The sequence below is a fragment of the Lissotriton helveticus genome, assembly GCF_964261635.1.
Source record: "Lissotriton helveticus chromosome 1_1 unlocalized genomic scaffold, aLisHel1.1 SUPER_1_unloc_4, whole genome shotgun sequence".
NCBI classification, from domain to species: Eukaryota; Metazoa; Chordata; class Amphibia; order Caudata; family Salamandridae; genus Lissotriton; species Lissotriton helveticus.
The window spans coordinates 2380729-2396601 of record NW_027611681.1 but is presented as its reverse complement, the minus strand read 5'-3'; the positions used below and the strand labels follow the sequence as shown (position 1 = coordinate 2396601).

The window sequence follows — 15873 nt, the reverse complement described above, 5'->3', positions numbered from 1 at the left end:
TCGATGGCACCTCTGGCCTCCCCAAGAGCTGGCTCCAGACCATGCTGAGCGTCTGGCAATCCCCAGACGCATCTTCCAAAGGATCAAAGAGCCAACCGACGAGCCCTCCAAAGACCAGCCCCGAGGCCTGAGATCTCCGCCTGCGAGAGTCCGGATATCAAAGGGCTACTGCCCTATTCCAAGCCCCGTCCGAGAACTAGCGGGCAGTTGTATCCTGGACAAGAGAGCCCTGCTGATCTGATCGCAGCATACCTTGAGGAGCAGACTGAACTCTGGAACTATCGAGACCTGCTGACGCTGTTGCGGCTCTACTACGGAAGGAAGGAACTAGAACCTGGGAGCCCTGCTGACCCCGTCGCGGCTCGCCCTTAACACTTAAGGACATTCGTAACACCCTGAGCCCTGCTGACGTGGTCGCGGCTCTGCAAGACCTGTTCAACACTCCGGATCGAGCCCTGCTGACGTCGTCGTGGCTCGAGGAGGAACCTGGTCCGGCTGGACCAGCAACGCTACCGACACGACCTGGTATGAGAAGAAGTGAGTGGAACAGCAGTACGATCCCCATCTCCGTACCCCACGGCTCGAGGATTGAGAGCTGTGCATAGGGTATGTTGTGTACTGGCCTGATACCGAGACTGTCCCGCTTCCCTCTTCCTTGCCTCAGAGACCTTTGCGATCCCTCAATTGCCTGTAAATACGTGTGCCTTTTACTTGAATTTACTGCTGATAAAGAACTTGTGTACTGAACTCTCAGTGTGGTGTCCGTTCGTAAGTGTGGTGTGAGCTCAGTGTGTATGATCCTAGGCTCCGAATCCTCCCCGGTGAGGATCTCACGTAAAGCCTCGGCAGTACTGGTGGGAGAGGTGGAACTCGGCGTTGACGGGAGCGCAAATCCTGGCCCCCGGGGAACACCCCTTCTAAAACACACTCAGAGCTGGACACACGCACACACACTCCGAGCTGGACACACACACACACACACACACGCAGAGCTGGACACACACACACTCAGAGCTGGACACACACACACAGAGCTAGGCACACTCAGAGCTAGACACACACGCACACTCAGAGCTGGACACACATGCACACTCAGAGCTGGGCACACATGCACACTCAGAGCTGGGCACACACGCACACTCAGAGCTGGGCACACACGGACACTCAGAGCTGGGCACACACGCACACTCAGAGCTGGGCACACACACACACTCAGAGCTGGGCACACACGCACACTCAGAGCTGGGCACACACGGACACTCAGAGCTGGGCACACACACACACTCAGAGCTGGGCACACACGCACACTCAGAGCTGGGCACACACGCACACTCATAGCTGGGCACACACGCACACTCAGAGCTGGGCACACACACACACTCAGAGCTGGACACACACACACTCAGAGCTGGACACACACACACTCAGAGCTGGACACAGAAGCAGAACTAACAAAAGACTCATAACTGCGTTACAAACACAACTGCTTGTCTGTAATGCATGCATGTTACAGGTACATGAGACACTGCAGGCGCGCAACTGTAGTGCAAGCAGATGTATGTATGTGACAGATAACGTCAAGATGCAATGATAGTGACTGCGGACACCTGCCTTTTAAATGCACACAAAACTTGACTCGATTCCATAAATATGTAATACAGATAACTTTATTACAAAGACACACAAGTAAGCTGTAACAAACACACAGGTCAGCTGTCGCAGACACACAGACCAGCTGCCGCAGACACACAGATCAGCTGCCGCAGACACACAGACAAGCTGCCGCAGATACACGGACAAGCTGCCGCAGACACACAGACAAGCTGCCGCAGACACACAGACCAGCTGTCGCAGACACACAGACCAGCTGTCGCAGACACACAGACCAGCTGTCGCAGACACACAGACCAGCTGTCGCAGACACACAGACCAGCTGTCGCAGACACACAGACCAGCTGTCCCAGACACACAGACCAGCTGTCCCAGACACAAAGATAAGCTGTCGCCTGTCACAGACACAGACCAGCTGTCCCAGACACAAAGATAAGCTGTCACAGACACAGACAAGCGGCCACAGACACACAGACACATTCTCATACAGTAGTCGAGTTTTCAGAAGCTGCTGCCGTCAGACAGCCTTGAATGCACCAGTTTGTCCCACTCACAAGCACTTCAGAAACAATCGTTCTAAGACACACCAGTGCAAATGGTGCACAGAGACGCTGACCCCACAGCCCACCCCTCTCCACACTTCTAGGCGCTAGACAATCCTCCATAGAGTACTCATGGGAGGTGCCTGGGGGCGCCGGCCCCACCTTGGACGCTGCAGCCAGTGAGGCTTCGGTGAGGGGAGGGGGGCTGCCTCCCACCGAGACCCGCGCCCACTTACTGTCCCCGCATCTCCAGGGCCCAGCAGTCCAGATGTGACTCTTCCCCAGGCCCCTCCCACTCCCGGCACTAGTTGTACTGGGGGGGGGGCCTGCTGCTGCGCCACAGAGCACTCTATCCAGATAGAGAGCCCCCAAGGAGGGGGCGGGGGCTGTGGGCAGAGGGGGCGGGGTCATGAACAGAGGGGGCGTGGACAGAGGGGGCGGGGCTGTGGGCAGAGGGGGCAGATTAAGGCTTTAATGACAAATAATGGAGTTGGCACTGCGGACTAAGTGATCGGATGGGCTAAATTCAGTGGCAACAGGGGGCGGCGGGGTGTGTGAGGGGGGGGACACTGCCAACCGGGGAAGTCACAGCTAAAGTAGCTACTAAGGGGGGGGAGCAGCTGCAATTCACAGATCTAAGGCCATCAAGTAAGGTTTGGCAACTAGGGGGTCCAGCTAGAGGGATTTCACTGCCCACTTGCGGGATAGAGTGAGGAGGGGGCGCGGTAAGTGAGAGATTTGGAGGTATTTGCAAGGAGGAAACTGGAGGGAGACGGAGAAGGAGACAGAGAAGGGGGTGCAAGTCAGCACCGGCCAAGTTTGGGGAGGGCGTGGTAATCTGGGGGGGGGGGCGTTATCAGCTCTGACACCCCTGGAAAGAGAGAAAGGAGAGTTGGGTCCCTGGCGCCGTAGAGGATTGAGATAGTTTCTTCAAAACAGGCAGAAAATGTCTGTGTCTTCAAATCAGAGGCCAGCCAGCCAGCCACAGCACACAGTGCTAACCAAGGAGTGAGACCAGCTATGGGGAGGACAGTGCACCCAGCAGAGGGCTGCCAACCACAGGGGCAGTGCCCACAGTGCCAACCAAGGGGTGAGACCACCTCTGGGGAGGACAGTGCGCCCAGCAGAGGGCTGCCAACCGCAAAGGCAGTGCCCACAGTGCTAACCAAGGAGTGAGACCAGCTATGGGGAGGACAGTGCGCCCAGCAGAGGGCTGCCAACCACAGAGGCAATGCCCACAGTGCCAACCAAGGGGTGAGACCACCTCTGGGGAGGACAGTTCGCCCAGCAGAGGGCTGCCAACCACAGAGGCAGTGCCCACAGTGCCAACCAAGGGGTGAGACCAGCTATGGGGAGGTCAGTGCGCCCAGCAGAGGGCTGCCAACCACAGAGGCAGTGCCCACAGTGCCAACCAAGGGGTGAGACCAGCTATGGGGAGGTCAGTGCGCCCAGCAGAGGGCTGCCAACCACAGAGGCAGTGCCCACAGTGCCAACCAAGGGTTGAGACCAGCTCTGGGGACAAGGGCACCCAGACCGATCAACAAGGGACCCTGGGGAGTTAATATTTCAAAACAACAACGGTCCCTTTACAAAGGACAAAATAGTTTCAAATGAATATAGACCAAATCGTAGCTATATTAGGGTGACATGTCCAGCCGGACAGAGGTCTAATGCATAAGTTGGGGTAAAACATTCTCACATTTGTACAAGAACGGGCACAAGCCTGCACCCAATTTTACAGACAAATAGTGAACACAAAGAGACAAACAAAGGGCTTGTAGGCAAAAACTGCAAGTTCTGTTACACTGTTGTCATCACAGTATTAAAATGTAGTGCAGAACATTAAGAGACACCTTTACACTCAACGAAAAAATAAATATACTGTTGTATAAGGTGTAACTACTTGTCGATGGCATTTCGATTCGTAGTAGAATTCACGAATCATCATCAGGACACATATATACATGCCTAACATTCATATAGCCTCAATTGCCTATAGGGAGGGAAGGGAAGGAAAATACAACAGGGATACATTAAGAAAGACATAAAGGAATTTGTGTGCATATAATTATTCACTTCACTTCTCCAACATTGGCAATACCCAAAGTGATTCTATTGGTGGCTTTCATGATTGTACATTTCCATGTTGACTCTTTTGGGGGCATATATACATCCACTTCTACATCATTGGCATTACCCAAAGTGATCAAGATTGTACATCTCCATGGTGATTCTATGGGGGCATTCAGGATTGTGCGTGCTTGGGGGTGCCCAGCCACATACTCGGGGACGCGAGGCGGTGTGCCATGCTGCCTACGGTGAGGTGTTCAATGCGTGCGTGATACAGGACGCGCTAAATGTGCAGCCCGTGGGGTGCAAGTGAGCGCCTAGGCGGGGTGATCGTGGAAGCGTTGTCTATTGGTAGACTAAGTGATTGGAGATTGCCGGTGGGGAACGGTGTGCTCAGTGTACATATAAAAAACGGAGCGTGATGCCGGTGGGTGACGCAAGGTGACAGCGGGGAACTAATTGGCTTACCAGACGCATTGTAGTGCTGTCATTGATCACAATCTGGGCAATTTATGGCACCTGTGAAAGGGAGGGGAACTGTTAGTGACATAGGGCATGAATTGTGTTAACGGACGAGTACCGGTGAAGAGCCGGACTTCCGCTTACCTAGGAAAACCTGCAATGAGGATTCAGGCGTTTTATGTATTGTCCACGCTGCCCTGCCAGGTCGCTGGGTAGTTCGTGTAATTGGATACGAGCACGTCTCTCAGCGGCCAGAGTAGTGGATCTGACCGTGGATGTGCCCTCCTACTTAAGCGGTGCTGGTTACAGGTCACATGGCCAACATTAGGCCAGTGGCATGAAGAGAATTACTGGCGACATAGAGTAGTTCTCAGATTAGAGCTGTCCAGTCCTCAAGGAGATTGAGCCCAGAGTCATTCCATTGCCAACTACTTTGAAAAGAAAATCCTTGACATCGTTAAGGATTTCCCGAAACAGACACCGACCTCCTCAGACATTGAAAGGATGGGGCCTATTGAGGAGAACATCCATATGGCCCGCTTTAACGCATTCGACCCGATTTCCTTAGACCCCTGCCCCCCATCGTTCTTACAAGCCTTGGTTAGTGAAGTGAACCCTACCATCAATAGCATTATTAATTCCTCACTCTCCACGGCTGAGAGCCGCTCATTCAGCGCTCTAGTCTACCGCCCATTAATCCCTACATAACCGGTGGGAAGGCGCGGACGCGCGCAGCGGTGCCCCGATCAAAAGGGTAAAGCTGTTTTTGTAGCTGTACTGCTAATCACTCGTTAACCTGATGTAAATTCGGGCTCAGATTGAATTGTGCTCCGTTTTTAAATTCCTGTGTTGCATTTTATATTGTTTACGCCGCCAAGATTAACCACTTTTAAAGTTCACAGCAAGTACTGTCTCACCTGTTTCTGCCCAGACCCAAGTCCGCCTCGGCTTGTGCCGTTAGAGCGGATGGTCGTTGCTGGCATTTAGACTCACTTCCGGTTGTAAGAGCGGAAGGGTCATTCAGCGCTCTAGTCTACCGCCCATTAATCCCTACATAACCGGTGGGAAAACGCGGACGTGCGCAGCTGCGCGCCGAAGGCAAGCCCGTCCGCGCCAGGCCGCCACCAGCCGCCACCACATCATCGTCTCTGCGGGCACTTTTCTCCACCTCACTTGCATGGGACGCTAACTATTGTCGATCATGATTGCTGCCAGTATGCCACTCATCAGGTATGGGAGGGTGGAATTGTTAGAACTGAATGCTCCTCTCAGTCCTGTATCGGCGGCCCTCCTGGCAGAAATCTGGGCGGCACCTTGCTTACGGGGTGTAGTGCCGAGTATAGAGAGTACATTGCTGCCAAGCCCACGAGAGGCTCTTTGCTCATTCCGCCCATATCGAGTCCCCCGGGAGGGACTCCACGAAGCCCTGCATTGGTCCCGAGCCCCGAGAGGCTCCCAGCGGCCATTTTCCCCCGAGCCCCGAGAGGCTCCCAGCGGCCATTTTCCCCCGAGCCCGAGAGGCTCCCAGCGGCCATTTTCCCCCGAGCCCTGAGAGGCTCCTCCGATGTTCCGAGCCCCGAGAGGCTCCACTGTTGCCCCGAGCCCTGAGAGGCTCCACCTTTGACCGTTGTCTCCCGAGCCCTGCGAGGCTCACAGCATCCCTTTATGTCTCGAGCCCTGAAAGACTCCTCCTTGGACCCTTTTGCTTCAGAGCCTGCGAGGCTCCTACGTTGGCCCCATCATATACAGCTGCCCAGCACTTTGTGGGCAGCTGCCACGTTTAAGTTCTTCTTGGCTCCCTGCAGCCTATCTTGACTTCGTCTCTTAGGGCGTCTTAGCCCCAGAGAGGCCCGTTGGCCTAGAGAGAGTTCTGTGTTCTTACTAATGTGATTCCAGCGAATTATTCTATGTTGCACCATGGAAGGTGATGTATTGTGTCATGTGCCTTGTCTTTTCCCCGCTGAAGGTTCTATGCATCTTGTGTGAAGCTGAAGGTTCTATGTATCTTGTGTGAAGCTGAAGGTTGTTATACGGTCCCAATGTTAGTCTCCCAATTGCCTATTCCTGGCAGTGGTCCTCGGGCCCTGCCTTGTAAATATTCCCCTGTAGATTCTGCCCGTGCCTGATGGCACCTTGTGAAGTGTGTATTCCTATATAATGTGTGTTTTCAACACAAAGGCTATTTTTACATAAACCTTGTGTGGAGTTCCTTTTGTGGGGGGCCCTGGATGTTGCTGCTGGTGGGTGCGTGCGCAAATACTTTACACTTCGCCTCCGAGATAGGCCTGACTGCTCGTGCCAAGCTACCCAGGGGGTGAGCAGGGGTTGTCCTGGCGGGTACCTTCCTTACCCTAGCGGGGGATGGTGGTTTCTGCCTGGCCTTGGCGCACGCCTTGGCCGGACAGGGATCCCATTTCCTACACACACTAATTCCTTTATGTCTTTCTTAATGTATCCCTGATGTATTTTCCTTCCCTTTCCTCCCTATAGGCAATTGAGGCTATATGAACGTTAGGCATGCATATATGTGTCCTGATGATGATTCGTGAATTCTAATAGGAATTGAAACGCAGTCGACAAGTAGTTACACCTTAAACAACAGTATATTTATTTTTTCTTTGAGTGTAAAGGTGTCTCTTAATGTTATGTACTACATTTTAATACTGTGATGACAACAGTGTAACAGAACTTGCAGTTTTTGCCTACAAGCCCTTTGTTTGTCTCTTTGTGTTCACTATTTGTCTGTAAAATTTGGTGCAGGCTTGTGCCCGTTCTTGTACAAATGTGAGAATTTTTTACCCCAACTTATGCATTAGACCTCTGTCCGGCTGGACATGTCACCCTAATATAGCTACTCTTTGGTCTATATTCATTTGTAACTATTTTGTCCTTTGTAATGGGACCGTTGTTGTTTTGAAATATTATCTTGATCTAGGGCTACAAGTTGTTTTCTCTCTAGGCAAAGCTGGCGCCATGCTCTGGCCGCCCCTGTTCTCTGATGTAGCTGCTCAAGGTCTGAGACTCTCTGGGTGAGTTCCGCTCTCTTACGTTCCCTATTTTGATTTTGAGCTGAAGAGATCGCTATGAATTCCCCCTGCAGGACTGCCTTTAGGGCCGCCCACTGCTTAGCTAGGGAAGTGTCCGGAGTATCGTTGACGGAATGAAAATCTGTGATGGCTTTCTGGATTTGAGTCAGTACAGGTGGGAGCTGCAGCAGCGTGTCACGCAAGCGCCAGTGTCTGAGGGGGCGCGGTGAACAAGGGAGTTGAAAATTGGCCAGGACAGGGGAATGATCCAAGAGAGAGGCCATCCAAATATCAATGTTGGTGATATGGGTCAGGAGGGAGGAGGAGCCTATAAGATAGTCCAGGCGTGCATAGGTTGTGTGCGCCCCTGAGTAAAAGGTGTAGCTACGAGTGCGGGGGTGGGAATGTCACCAAAGGTCAGATAATCCCAGCTCCTGCACAACATGCCCAGCGCCATGCATTGCGTTTTTCCTCGATCCCAGATCTCTTATGGCGCACAATTCTCTTAAAGTCCTTACCCTTAACGCCTTTGTCAGAATGGCTTCCTTGGTTTTGAAGTCCTGCAGGCATACTAAAATGTCCGCCGGGGTGTTGTTGGGCGCCCCCGGGGGTCCGACTCTGTGTGCTCTATCTAAGACAATTTCCACATCCTGAGCAACAGCCACGATATGGCGGAAGAGGCCCTGTGTGAAGGCAAAGAGATCTTTGTTATCTTCCGTCATCTTTACCCCTGGGATCCGGATGTTGTGTCGACGTGATCTGTTCTCGAGGTCCTCCACGTGCGTTTGGAGATCCAGCTATTGATCTTGGAGCCTCAGTATCTCCTGTTGGAGCATTATCACCTCCATCGTGGTGGAGTCGTGCTTGGTATCCAGCGTTGCGACCCGCTCCCCCACCTCATCTACGTCTCTGCGTATTTCCCACATCTCAGCCTTCAGATCCGTCTTCACTGTCAGTATGTCAGCCCTGAGAGTGTTGAAGAGCGATTTTAGGAATGCCTTAGTGATAGGCTCCAATCCGGCCCAGCTCCACAGGTCCAGGTGTCGCAAGGGGTGTTGTGCTCCCAATCTCCGGCTCCACGGGTTCCACGGGTCCGCGACTAGGAATGCGGCCCCCGCCGTGCAGCAGATGGCCGAGGCGGGCAGAGGCCGCGGTGTTGAGAGCTGGCCTCTGCGGTCTCCGTCACGGGCTGCCCCTGTTGTTAGGCTTCTGCCACGTTGGTGATGCAGCCGCTGGACTCGGATCTCTTCGGCCCGTATTTGGCCCCCGCTGCCAGTCATCAGTCCACCGACGGTAGGTAGGGACAGACGGGTCTCCGCCACCGATTTTGGCGCTTCCCAGCTGTCGTAGGAGCGAATCATCCTGCCTCGCCACCATCTTGGCCACGCCCACGCCTAAATATTTAAAGCCATGTAGTGCCACAAGAACTGTGCACCTAGAGTGCAGCCGCAGGGTCCCTGATTCCAGCAGGAATATTAAGGACTTCTTCCAATTGATCTTCTATCCTGAATAATCTCTAAATATGGTAAAAATGTGTAGGATTCGTTCACTCGAGAAGGCTGAATACGTGTCCTACAGCAAAACGTCAACGTAGAGGGAGATTCTCGCATCCCACTCCTGATCAACTGGAATACACCATATGAGAGGTCCTGGCGAACCCACGCACGTGTGAAGAGCATAGGAGGCAAGGAGCATCCATGTCGGACGGCAAAGACTCGGGAGACTGTATTATTGACGTGCATTCACGCTAGAGGGGCCACATACAAGAGCTTAACAGCAGCGCCACTGGTTCAGCAAAGGAATCCCCGGTTGCATGTGGTACTCCATTAAGGTGTCGGAGAGTTAAGCGCGTTCCCTGGTGTGACAGAAAGCCCGGTTGATCAGGATGAACCACTGTTGTAATTAATATCCGCAGGCAGATCGCCAGGGCTTACGCAAGGACCTTAGTCTCAAAATTAAGCAGGTAGAGGGGTCTAGAAGACCCAAACTCAGTTGCTGGTTCGTCCTTTTTTGGGATGACCACCACCTCAGACATTCTTTGGTCCTCTGGGAGACACCCTTATTTTCAGGCAGTCTGAAACCTACACTCGAGGTACTCCCTGAATTTATCCATCATGCTTGTATATAATTCTAACAGGAGCTCATTAGGCCTTGTTGCTTGTCCTGTTTTCAAGGTTCTTATTGTCTTATTTATTTAGTCTACTGCCAGGTCTTGCTCTAGTGCGTCTCGGTCCTCATTCGTTAGCATTGGCAGGGTCAGGTCCTTCAGGAAGTCTCTCCCAGTATTTCCGGCCCCTTAATGTCCGTGTCCGCAAGGATCACTGGCTTGAATTCATCCTATAGCACGAAAGCTGATTTAGCAGGCCGCCCGTTCTCTTTAAAATAGTAGTCTGCTCGATCTCTCATACGAGCTTTGTACGCCTGGTCTTTTAAACATCATGGATCAACACTTGGGGGTAGGATGAAGTCCACAACCAGACCATCGAGTTTCACCTCCACCAGCGAATGGTCTGTGATTCCCACTGCTATGTGCGTAGCGGCTCTAAAATCATCTTTATGGACTGTCTGGGTGAAAAGATAGTGTAGGCATGCCAGACTACCATGTGCTGCAGACCGGTGCGTCCGGTTCTGATCCCCTCTTCCCCTCAAGGGGCATTTAGGAGTATCATGAATATAGTATAGGTGCAGTTCTGTCACTCCAGTCACCCCAATGCGTATATGCTCTGTCGTAAGCGTCTTACCCTTTCACAGGATGAGTCAGTCTTGTCTGGGTCTCTTTCCTGTTTCCCGACACTTGACTGGCACGCCCCAAGACTCGAGAGAGCAGTGACCCACCAGCAGGCTTTTGTGGAGTGCTTTTGTCCTGGATGTAGGGCTGTATTCAGTCAGAAATTTCAGCAGCTAAAAGCCCAACACGGGCTCTCCAGAAAGTCAGTAGATTCAGACCCTGTTGTGTTAGGAATTTGACAAGTGCAACCTTGAACGGGGATGTTGGCAGCACACAATCGTCCTACTGGGCCTCAACAATCACGTTGTCGTAAAGTTTTATTTTCTGCCTTGAACTGTTGGGAGAGTATTGGCGGAGCGGGGTCCCTCAGACTAGCTGGTCCTGCTGGATGGCTTGCCGGCCCGCCCTACAGATGAAAGGGATGTGTCTGACCTTGCTTCTTCCAGGACAGCCTTGTCCTCCTGCTGGATAGTCAAACTCCCTTCCCTTTCTCACCAGACAGGCAGGCTTCTAGGCACAGTTCTAGGCTCTGCAGGACAGGTACACAGCTTCTCCATTAAGTAATTCAGCCTGCAGGTGATGTCTCTTCAACTTAGATAAACTGTCAGGCTCTCACCATCCCTGGTGGTACAGCAGGCACCTGAGTACTTTGTAGAGCACATTATTACTTGGTAACAGGGGACTTTGAACTAGAGTATAAAAGAGGGTTAGATGGTCCCACTGTATACACAACTGGCAGGCAGGAGATGCTGTTTATTCTATCGCGGTTTACTCTGTCGCGGTTTACTCTGTCGCGGTTTACTCTGTCGCACTCTCACATTGCATTTATGCTACGCACACCAACACCCTAAACACGCACTTGATGTTAGCGCAAAGTCTGGGCACAGGTATAGAAATGGAGCATTACATGGGTGTGTCAGCAGGACGCCACTCCACTGACCATGATGCAAAGATCTCATCAGGCTATTGATCCTTACAACAGGGTGCATTGCCACCACCGCTCTAGCTGTTAAACCCATGACAGTCCTGTGCCTTAAATATAGGCACACTTGGTGTGACCCTCCAGGTCACAGGACCGTTCCAAGACCTCTGATAGTCCCTTGTGAGAAGTTGCACAGTACTGAAGTGGCAGAAAAATCTCATGTAATTGTTTTTTGGTAGATTTACCCCAGTAACGTGCAGTCACAAGTTTGGCGCCATGGACTGGGTAGTTGCCACGAGGAACAGATTCTCCTGCCTGTCAAACCACATGCCATTCACTATTTCATAGTGTTTTTCTTCTTTTATTTACCACTTGTTTTAAGCAGGTGGTAGATATATGCATGTGGTTGGTTGGGGGGATATGGGTGAAGCATTGGAGGGAAGTGGAAAGCCTTTTCTAACAGAGGGAAGAATTGTGGGTTTCCCCCAGTTAGTACAAAATACAGGATAAGTCTTGGCTGCTTCTGCTGCACCCAGAGTCTTGTGCGTCTTTTCAGTCTAATTTTCCGGTCTGGAAAAAAATTGTGTCCTGTTTTTCTACACCTGATACATCCAGGTGCAGAAAAACCTAACAACTGATTTTTTCTTTTTTGTAAAACCTTTTTATTGATTTTTGTTAATGGAAATAATGTTCATAGTAAATAATAATGCGACGAAGGTGATACAATAGTACAGACATGACCGTTAGATGTATACAATATTCCACAGGCGCGTGGAGTAGGGGCATGGACCGCTTAGAACTGATGTAGCTAGAGCGCAAGGAGAATTTGGGGGAAAGAAACAGGGGGACTATGTGTGGGGTGAGGGAACTTGGTAAAGAGAGCAGTGTCCCTGCGAAGGGAGGGAGAGAGAAAAGAGAAAGCCCTGGAGGGGAATGAACTAACTGGGGAGGAGGGGGAGGGGGGGGGAGAGGGATGTGGACTGAGCCAAGGGAGCTGAGCAGGCGAATTGCACTGAGCGCATCTACGGAGTAAAAAAATTGTGGGGGGGAAGAGTGGGGTAGAACGGAGCGAAGGCCGGAGGGGTGGATTCGGAAATGGGGGGGGGGCGCGGGGGGGCATGTCGATTACTCCCTATGAGGGCATCGATGCCGTCCGAGGCACGGGGCGTGTTGGGAGGGGCTTGGGGTATCACGCTGGTGATCTGACAGAGACTGGTGGGATAGGGTGGCCCATTCTAGGGAGATAGGACGCTTGCGCTGACCTTTAGCTTCCTCCTCCCGAAGGGCATCCTCTTCCGCTGCAGTCCGCTTTCTCACTGCGCCCGCCCACGTCTCTAGTGAGGGTCCAGCTGGCGCGCGCCATTGCATGGCTATGTTCCTTTTGGTAGAAGCAAGGATAGCGCAGCATATCTGAACTGCACCTTGAGTGTTTTTTGGCCTGCGGAATGTCCCCAGGGCGACTGCCTCCCAGGAATGCAGGTCGGTGAGGCCTGTGAGGGTGCTAATGGAGTCAAGTATGGCTGACAAGTAGGGCTGAAGGGTTGGGCAGTCCTAGAACATGTCGTGGAAGTGTGCGTACGGGGAGTAACATCTGGGGCATAAGAACTGAGTGTCAGGATAGAAACGCTGGAGGCGCGCCGGGGTCTGGTAAGCCCTATGTAAAATGTAGTATTGTATGTTTTTGAACCACGCGTTTCTCTACACCTTCTTTGGGAATTCCAGCGCTCTGTCCCACTCCCGGTCATGTAATTGTCTCCCAATCTCGTCCTCCCACACCGTCCTAAGAGTGAGTAGCGGCTTGTGTGTAAGTTCCCGGATGGACTTGTACAACCAAGTGACTAGGTGTCTTCCGCTCCCCATGTAGAGGATAGTGTGTATTACGGGGTGTGTCGCGGGCTCACTGACCGTTAGATCACCATGTGGGCGATAGCCGTCGATGTGTTGGGGATGTGTCAGGAACTGCCCTGGGGGGAGGCCAAGGTCCTCCATAAGTTGTGCGAACGGGCGAAGCTGGCCCTCCTCAAATAGTGCCTCCGCCTCCGTGACCTCCGAGTCCGTCCATGTGCCTACCATGGCGCTCGTAAAGTAGGAGACGCCCCGTGGCCACCCCGCTAGTGGCAGCCGTGGGGGGTAGCAAGTGGTCCTCGTTGCCATGCGGTGAATTCGCAACATACATTGGCGGGCCACGGACACCTGCAAGGGGTAGGTCCGGCAGGGTTTGATGCCAGCGAGCAGCAGCCGACAGAGTTCCGGGATGGGGCCGTGCGCTGTATGAGTCTCCCCAGAATGTCTTCCCGCCGTCCAATACGAGAGCCACTGAAGTTGCGCTGCTAGGAAGTGCGATTCGAAGTCTGGGGCACCCAGGCCCCCCTGTGTGGTGGATAGTCGAAGTTTGGCGAGGGCTATTCTATGCCGACCATTTCCCCATATAAGGGTGCGGAGCAACGAGTCCAGTTCGCGGAAAAAACGTCTGAGAGGCACGACCGGGAGGTTGGTGAAATAATACAGTAAGCGAGGGACAATGATAATTTTTGCCAGGGCTACTCGCCCGATGGGGGCTAGTGGAAGGTGTTTCCAGAAGCCCACCGAGGCGCGGATGCCAGCGAGAACCTTGCCATGATTGCCCTCAAAGATGTCGGCGGGTGAACGATACAGGCGAATCCCCAGATAACGGGGGTAAACAACCTAACAACTGATAATCAGGTGGAATAAAATTAACACATGAAAGTACGCCTTAATTTAATTGCCCTTGATTCATACTGTGGACCATAGTTGAGGGATAGGTCTAGGCATAGTCCTTGCAACATACAATAGATTTGCGTGCGGCAGAGGCCAGAACTCAAAAGTCAGGATACCAGATACAAGTAGTTGGTAACTCAGGGCAGGGGAAAACACCTGTTGTCCGTGGAGAGGAAATTCCCATCTCAAAAATCTACATTAAAAATTAATTGATAGTATTCTTTTTTAAATATCTGTTTGGTGCCAGTCCATATGACTTTAATTTCTGCTTTGGGATTCTATGTTACAAGTCCATAGGGTACATGTATCCTTTGTGAGCATAATAAAATGTTGGAATTTCTACAAATCCTCACTCCTACGTCCAAGTACTCTCAGGCTACCATTCTACACTCTGCTCTATCTGAAGAACAGGTCAACATTTTCAAAATTCTGCAATTCTGCATTGATATGGCTTGTAAATTATTTTTGGGGAAATTTACATGTATTATGTATTAACTATTTAATTTTAATACTATAGGTGATTGAAATTACGGACGAAGAAAGCAAGATTTGACACCAGGCAACTGAATGTTAGTGCCATAAGAAGGATTATTTTGAAAAACTGAAGGACATCCAGCATTCTAAGTTTAAACAATTTCCAAAATCTAGGTGTGGCGAGGAAGTATGAGCTGAGGAAAGTACTATACCTGTAAGTGAAGTCTCTAATTTTGCATTTCATTAACCCAGAGCAAAGTCATATCTGTGCACACAGCATCAGAAATAATCCCAGAAAGACCAATCACAACATCCTCATCTGAAATATTATCAGAAAGACAAATTGCCTCAGCATGACAGAATAACGTTCATCTAAAGCACGCATGATCTAAAGCATCATGTAATTCCAGAGAGGAAGCACACACTGCATAAAAGAAAGATATAACTAAATATTTCTTCTGCAAACCATCAAAGAAAAGACACTGAAAGAAGACTTCGAAGCTGACACGTTAACAACCAAAAGATTGGAAAATCACCTTTGTTCAACAACCGTTTTTAACCAGTTACACAAGTTTGAGACTATCTGCCTCGGGATATAACACCTCGACCCACTCTGCTCACTCTGGCGAAAACCTTAAAAATCCACCACTTTATTGTTTTCATGACCATCTCAGATTGTTTCCTTTTTAATGTGTACTGCTCTGAAATTCTATGTAAATCACCTAAACATTCTGTTGTGCAGGAGTGATATGTAAAAACTGATTAAATGAGCACCGTTGCGCTATAGCTAATGTAAATAAATCCTCATCTTCAGAACTACACCTTACACCAAACATAGAAAGGGTAAAATTAACTGATGTTCTGTGACTGGTGAGCCACAATAGTACTGTGCATGTTCTAATGTTCTCAGTTACTGCCATTACGCCAGTGCAAAAAGGTACGTCTCAGTTTAATCATTAAATATCAGACTAACACCTTATCCCTGCATTGCTAAGAACCTATACAAATAGATTTGAGAAAAACTTCAGTCACAAAATAAGTTGCTGCCGGAGAGGCTGTAACCAAAAGACTATTATCTGCTAGAAACATTTCGACAGGTGTTACAGGGCTGCATCCAGACATATTTTGCTCAATTCAAGTGTTAAGAAGATTACACACAATTTCTTTTAGAGATAAATACTGTACATTATCTAAACAAGCCCGACTCTAAAATCGAGTTCACTCGTACCGTGGCATATAAGCAAGAGAAAACTAAATGTAACTCTAGGAATACACCTTATAAAAACACGTGCTGTGAGA

The 15873-nt window shown here is 50.8% G+C and overlaps 1 long non-coding RNA gene across 1 annotated transcript in view; it reads left to right on the top strand.

Moving 5' to 3' along the window:
- LOC144806020 (uncharacterized) overlaps positions 1-15306 on the top strand; it is a 36321-nt gene extending 21015 nt beyond the window's left edge. The window contains exon 3 of the long non-coding RNA XR_013605650.1: positions 14618-15306. This is a non-coding gene — a long non-coding RNA (uncharacterized LOC144806020). The remainder of the gene's footprint in view (positions 1-14617) is intronic.
- The last annotated feature ends 567 nt before the right edge of the window (positions 15307-15873 follow it).